Raw genomic sequence first — 7529 nt, forward strand, 5'->3', positions numbered from 1 at the left:
TATGGATTAAAATTTCATAATATTCAAGAGACAGTAGAAAAAGATCAGGACTTGGAGTAAAAAGTGTAGTTTCTAACCTCGGTCATGCAACCTTTAGCTGTGTAACCTTAAGAGAACCTCAGTGTTCTCATCTGTAAAGTAAGGAGAGTAGGGCTAGATGATCTCTAAAAAGTCCTGCTTTATAGTGTTTCATGGTTTATCCATTCTGTTCTTCCTCAAAAATCCTTGAGTCCCCCTGCTAGATTCTCAGCTCCTCTATGTTCTTTCAGCTATGTGTCGGAGTCCAAATTTCACCATCCACCTTTTTATAACATCTGTGTTATTAAGTCTTGCCAGCTCTGAAAACTTGCTAAACTTTATTTGCTTTGCAGTATGTGCTGGTTTTCAGTATTTATTCTGTCTTCAGTTCATATGTAATCTTCCTTAAGTAGGCAATCGTATTAGTCTAAAAGGTGTATTTCTTGTCAGTCATTAACATCCAGCACTTTCCATCACCTTCAATCCCCATCTGGAACCTTTAGTCCGCTATCTTCCAACATCGCTCATGAAAGATGCTTTTATCACAATCTTCAGGACAATTAAAGACATAAACTCCCTTTGTCAAATGTTAAGAGATTGTTATAGACTGTTTCACTGACCGCCCCCCCCCCCCGCCGCCGACCTAACAGGCCCAATATATCAGCTCTGAAATCAGAAAGTCTAAGATTCTGAAATCAGAATCTTCCAATTACTAGTTGTATAACTTTGGGAAAGTCATTCAAACTCTTATAATTTTAATTTTATCTGCAATATTATTATTTCATAGAGAGGTTGTAAAGATTAATTTAAAAAAAAAGTAAATGTAATGGAGAACAGTGACAGGAATAAAAATGCTTTTGTACTAGGGACAGTCAAGTTTGAAAGTTTTCCCAGTACTCCCAGAAAGGGAATTTTTTTTCCTTATTCTTAGGAAGATTCCATAAAGAAAAAGAAAAACCAAAATACAGAGAAGAGAGAGAATGTCTGTAGTAGCAAAAGGGGACAGGGGTTTCACTGGGATGAATCTGAGTAAGTTGCATATCAATCTAGATAAGGTTAAATCAATGTAACATTTACAATTTTAAAATGGTAAAAAATTATTTCACATTCTCATACACCACTGACAGTGTGAATTGGGGGAAATTTTGGGAGGGAAATTTTGCAGTATGTAACAAGGGCCTTTAAAATGTACCCACATGGTAACACTATTTCATCAAATACTGTTAGTTAAGTTGTGTGTAATTTAATATCTGTGGATCTTACCCTTAAGATATTAAGTTATTAATATCAGTTAAATTCCTGATTTTGACAACTACATTATAGTCACATAATAAAAACAATTCCTTGTTTTTGGAAATACACACTGAAGTATCAAGTGGTAGAGAGAGCTTATGTCTGCAACTTAATCTTGGTAAAGATTCTATTCTTTGCTCTGTGTGGTCAACCCCTCTGGCACCAGCAAGCTGCACCAGGAATGTAAGTTGCCATCCCCATGGCGGCCTGTGAATTGGCGAATGGAGGACATTAGGTGGGTGTGAAGTAAAGTTTAGCAAAATTAACCAATTTTATGTGTCAATTTGGCTGGGTCAGAGTACATAAATATTTGGTCAAATATTATTCTGGATATTTCTGTAAAGCTGTTTTTTTGGATTAGATTAACATTTAATTGGTGGGCTTTGAGTAAAGCAGATTACTTTCTATAATGTGGGTGGGCCTTAATAGAAGAAAGACTGACTCCCCCAAGCAAGAAAAAATTTTATGTGCAGACTGCCTTTGGACTTGAAATGCAACTCCCCTTAGTCTCTGGCCTGCTGGCCTATTCCATCAGATTTTGGACCGTCAAGACTCCATAATTATGGATCCAATTCCTTAAAATATCTCTTTCTAGATAGGTAATAAATAGATAGATGATAGATAGATAGATAGACAGACAGATAGATAACCTTGTTGGTTCTGTTTCTGAGGAGAATCCTGACTTATAAAAAGGGTTCACACATATTACTCTAGATAACTGACTGAAATTTAGCAGCTTCTTTCTTAAGAACTCTTCAGGGTGTTGTCAAGTAGATTCTAGAGTTCCAAAAAGGTTAATTCTACTAGGTTAATTCTAATAGGTTAATTCTAAAGGTTAATTCAATTTAATTACTGCTTTAGTGAAAAGACAGGTTTTGTTTGTTGGTTGGTTTGTTTTTGGAGTTCCCTATTCTGTCATTTTCAGAGATATAACTACAACTTACTCTTAAATCGTTCAGTATATATGTACAGTATGTATACATACACAAACACAAAGAAATAAAGCAAATGTAATACAATGTTAACATTTCAGAAATAGGGGTGTGGTGTAACTGGGAATTCTTTCTCCTATTCTGAAACTTCTGTAAGTCAGAAATTATATCGAAATAAAACAATTTTTTAAATGTAGCTTTCTTAGAGACTGATTCAAGATGGAAGACTGAACACATGGCAGAGCCATCTCATCCCACTCTAAGTACCAGGAAATTAAGGTGGAGTATATCTCCATATCTTCTAAAATTAAAAAAAAAAAAGCAATACCCTCAGTCTCAGAAACTATAATGTATCCTTCCATGAAAGAAGATAGATGAGAACAAAGAGAAGGAAGCCACAGCCCAAAACATGCATAGAGGAAAACTCCTACAAAGACTGGAATTGGTCCAAGAGTGTGCTAAGTCTACATGTGTCAGATAACAAATATAGGAGAGATCTGGGATAACTATAAAAGCGACTGATTAAAATACTATAGCATATAGCAATCCCTCTTTGAGCCAGAAGTAAACAAGAGAGATGTCTGTCATCAGGTAAAGCAGAGATAGCTGATACTGGGATGAAGGGGTAAAACTGGGGCTTCAGAAGGCCAGCAACACCCAGGAAGAAAGGAGAGTTCTCACTACCCAGACGGAGCTACTCGCTCGCCCCATCCAGGCCATGTGTCTCACCACTCCTCTTTCCACATATGGATAAAAGCTAAACCAGATAGAGAATTTGTAAACAATCTCAAAATACATAGTTGAGCACTCAATCACAATAATGAGAGAGAAAACAAACCCAACAAAAGGAAGAATTCATTACTTATACATAGGCTTAACAAAAGAGACAGCATTTTAGAATATCTACTAACCTCAGAAAGATAAAAAAGGACATTCATTTTTTAAAAAAAAATCAACAGAATGTCACGGAAATTTAAAATTTGACCACTGAAATTTGAAACTTCAAAATAGTCAAAAATAAAAATAATGAACTCCAAGATTGAGCCAAAGGTTTTTCATAGAATGTACCCCAAACCTTAAAAATTATGTATAAGAAAAATGAATAAACTAGGAAAGAAGCAAAGAATCAATAGAGTTGGTCAATGTATTATTCAGCTTGGGCTGCCACTGAGTGGGGGTGGGGGAGGTGGGGGAGAAATGGAACATAAACTGGGTGCCTTAAACAACCAGAAACAAATTCATGCTCTCCGTTTTGGAGACTAGAAGTCCAAGATTAAGGTTCTGGCCAAATAGGTTCTGATGAGAGCTCTCTTTATGGCCTGTATGGCCACCTTCTTACTATGCCCTATCTCGTATGGCCTTTTCTGAGCGATTGCTCCAAGAAAAAGAGGGGGGTGGAGGTAAACACACCCATGTGCGCATGACAGCTTTCTGGTGTCTCTTCTAATAAGGACACGAATCCTATTTATCAGGACCCCACTTTTATGAGCTTATTTAAACTTAATTACTTCCTTAGGGGCCCCATCTCCAAATATAGCCACACTGGGGATAGGCCTTCAACATATCAATTTAGGGGTGTACACAAATATTTGGTACATAACAATCAGTAAAACCAAAAGCTGATTCTTTAAAAAGAGAAAATTCACAAATAAATCACATTAGAAATGTAACTATAGAACCTTAGAAAAATTTAAGTTGCTAGCGTATTCTTGTATATATTTAACTCAAAGGGAATTTTAAAAGCCAGAAAAGGAGAGCATAAGAAAAGGTTATGTTAACCTCACTTAGCAAAGTAGATTTTAAAAATCCTAGCTAAAGCAGATAAGGTCTGTAAAGTCAGTCAGATCTGGTAGAATAGTAAGAAAAAAATTAACCATGGCCAATTAGGCAATGAGAGATGAGAATTAATTCGTCTAAGACGGGTCCCCTGCAAGATGACCTCTCCAAAATGTGGTATCCAGCAAGGCTTCATGGAAACTGCCTAGGGCCATCATTTCTGGTCAACCACAATATTTAGACCTCAGTGCCACTTCCATTCCCCATCATGACAGCAAAGGGGTTGGTGCTAGGCAATCATGTATCCTAATGTGGCCCACTAGAGTTGCAATCCTATTACTATCTTGCAGCATCTTAAAGCGAGCTGTAACCACGAGGCTTAGATTTCAGTTGTGCTGCGACTGCCCACCAACCTTGAATGCCATTAGGCTGGAATCAAAGGCGTGCACATCATGTCACTATTATATTCAGGTCCCTGATCATGCCAAGGGAGGATCTGATGTTTCTCTAATTGTTCATGAAAAGCTCCGTAGCTCAGGGTCAAGGTCCCTCTACTGAAGTTTGTCATCGGCCTCATTAGATCGCTGTGCTGTGATTCAGTGTGAAATGAGGCAATGGAGACTGGCACACTGAGCGACAGATCCATCCCTGTGAGCTTCCTCTAGCAAGTGCTGCTCCAGCAGGGCTGACATGTATGCTGCTTGGCCACTTGCATTGTTTGTATGGCATGTACATTACAGATTAAAGAAGAAAAACCATATAATCTTAAGATTTGCCGCCCTCAAATCATATGAGAAATCCAACACTCATTTATGATTTTGATAACAAAAAATAATATTCAGTCTCAATCTAGCAACATTTACAAACATGAACTTGAGAATAACTAAACACTAATGTAAAAAAGTAGAACATAATATATATAACACTGAAGTAGAAATGTATTTGGATGTAAAACACAAAAGTCGTTAAGAATGATTGATAAACTTGAACACTTTGATATTAATTCTTCTGTGTAAATAAATCTCAAAAAAAACACAAAAAACCCATAAAATAGCAAGGAAAAATAGTTGAAAAATAGTTGAAAAGCAAGGAAGAGACAAGGATGAAATGTTTTCAATATACAGACATATGGATTAATATTCAGAATACATAAAGTAAAAAGTGAATGTACTTAGTGGAAGAGCTTCAGGAAAGCAGGGAAGCCACAAGGTTGCTTTTCTGTTTTTGTGGATTTTTTTCTTTTTTTGAAATAACACTAAATCCATTTAATATACTAATAAAAGTCTGATTATCAGTGTCTAACAACACACAATGTACAAAACAAACTTGTGATTTCAAATATATTAATACAAAGTGTATGACTATGTATAATATATTCCATGATCAGCAAGGTGGACAGGGGAAAAGAAGACTATTGTTGGGTCTAGTGAAAAATAAACAGAGATGTAAAGATGACCCATATTATAGTATATTCTACCACCAATACTAGCCAAAATGTACAAAATAAAATGCAAGTATGACTCAGGAGATAGATGATAATGGCTACAACTCTTACATCTCAAATGCTGTGGGAGAGCCCACCCAACTCACTAGTAATAATAATTTGTGCATATGATGGCATGTAGTATGTAGGTTTTTTCAAAAGGAAGAAGAATTGAATTTTAATTTTAGACTAATAACTATAAAATTATAGGATCCCCATAAAAATGTTTTCCTGCTTATTGTTCTTTATACTATCCAATTTTTTTAATCCAGTTTTAAAAACAAGCACTGAGTCACATTTTTATAAGGTAGGCAAAATGTTCTTTCCTCATTATAAAAAGTCTCTACTGGTGATGTTTTCTTCCTGAATTTTAGAAAAGTGGCAATGCGAGTACTTGGATTTGTGCTCAGATGAGAGAGGCTTTTAATAAAGATTTTAGAATTAAGGAGTTCCACATTTAGGATTCATTAATCACCTAACATCTCAAAGTTTCAAAAGCCTGACTAAAAGAAGCTACCCAAAAACCAACCCACTCAGCATTAATACACACCTTTCTTCTAGAAGAACTTTTCTTCAATATGAAATGAAAAATTAATCCTAACAGGTTAAAAGAAACCAAATGCCCACTCTACACAGGTAAATACGTCACAAAGGTCAACTGAATCCAGAGCTAGAACTGAATGCAGGTTTTCAGTGAAATCATCAGTCATATAATACAAACAACGGTCAACTATTTTACATACATGGTAAACCCTCTAAGGAATGTACCCCAAAAAGCATTAACCTTCGTTTTGTGCCCTCTTGAAGACTTGCACATTTTATTTTTCAGATAGTGTAACATTTTAAGAGATATCTTAGCTATTCTGTGGTAAAACTTTGGTACTACTTATACAGGACTCCTTATCTTAAAGACGTAAGTTTTCCCAAAGAGGAGCTTTGGTTCTCCTTTAGAAGTCACATATAACTTAAACACCTTATCAAATATTTACATAGGAGGAGGTAACACAGTATGCAACACTGGCAGACAACCAAGTTACGTCGTTGTATATTTATGAATTACTTTCTCCTCCGAGGTATTTACACTAGAAAACTTAGTCTGTCCTGATTTAATATTTCAGTAGTAAAGGTTCAAGTGATTAAACCCTTTGCAAAACCTTAATTCAAAATTGTTAACAAATACTTCCAGTGATCAGACTATGTGATTGAGTTATTACAAATGTATTATTATTAGGGAAAACAAGTATAGCTAGTCATCTTTGAAACATGCCTAAACCACTACATCTCCATATAGAAGGATACAACTATGTATGGTTTATCATACAATCAATCTGATTTCTGTCCCCTGAAATTCCCTGTTTCATTCATTAGAAGGGGATTTAAAGACTTAAGAACACTTTTAGCAGCATTCAGCTTTCCAATGAAAAACTTGTATCTTAAATAGTATGGACACCTTTTTCTGTTTTAGTAAGCTAAATACAGCACTCCCTTCAGAGTTTGTGGAAATGGAGAAAAGAAGCACCAATTCAAAACCATTCTAGAAACTGCCTGTTAGCAGAATAGCAAAAGTCAAAAACAGGAAAGCCGTTGTTATGGGCTGAATTGTATCCCCCCACACTAAACAAACAAAAAAAAATCTAAAAAAATTGTATGTTGAAGTCCTAAACCCCAGCACCTCAGAACTTAACTGTTTTTGGAGATAGGTCTTTAAAGGAGTAATTAAAATTAAGCCATTACAGTGGGTCCTAGTCCAATCGGACTGGTGTCCTTATCAGAAGAGGACATTTGGACACAGAAGCCTGCATAGGAAAGATGATGTGAAGACACAGGGAGAAGAAAACCATCTATAAGCCAAGGAGAGAGGCCTGGAACAGATCTTAGAAGGACCCAACCCTGAAGACAACATGATTTGACTTCTAGCCTCCAGAACGGTGAGAAAATAAATTTCTGTTGCTTAAACCACTTCATCTGTAGTACTTTGTTGTGACAGCCCTGGCAAATTAATATAGCCACTTTTGTCTTTCTAAAAT

General features: G+C 35.9%; 1 protein-coding gene across 1 annotated transcript in view; it reads right to left on the reverse strand.

Moving 5' to 3' along the window:
• Nucleotides 1-7529, reverse strand: part of ZCWPW2 (zinc finger CW-type and PWWP domain containing 2) — a 122208-nt gene that overhangs the window by 91849 nt on the left and 22830 nt on the right. The window lies entirely within an intron of this gene.

This window comes from Rhinolophus ferrumequinum, chromosome 17, assembly GCF_004115265.2.
Source record: "Rhinolophus ferrumequinum isolate MPI-CBG mRhiFer1 chromosome 17, mRhiFer1_v1.p, whole genome shotgun sequence".
Lineage (NCBI taxonomy): Eukaryota > Metazoa > Chordata > Mammalia > Chiroptera > Rhinolophidae > Rhinolophus > Rhinolophus ferrumequinum.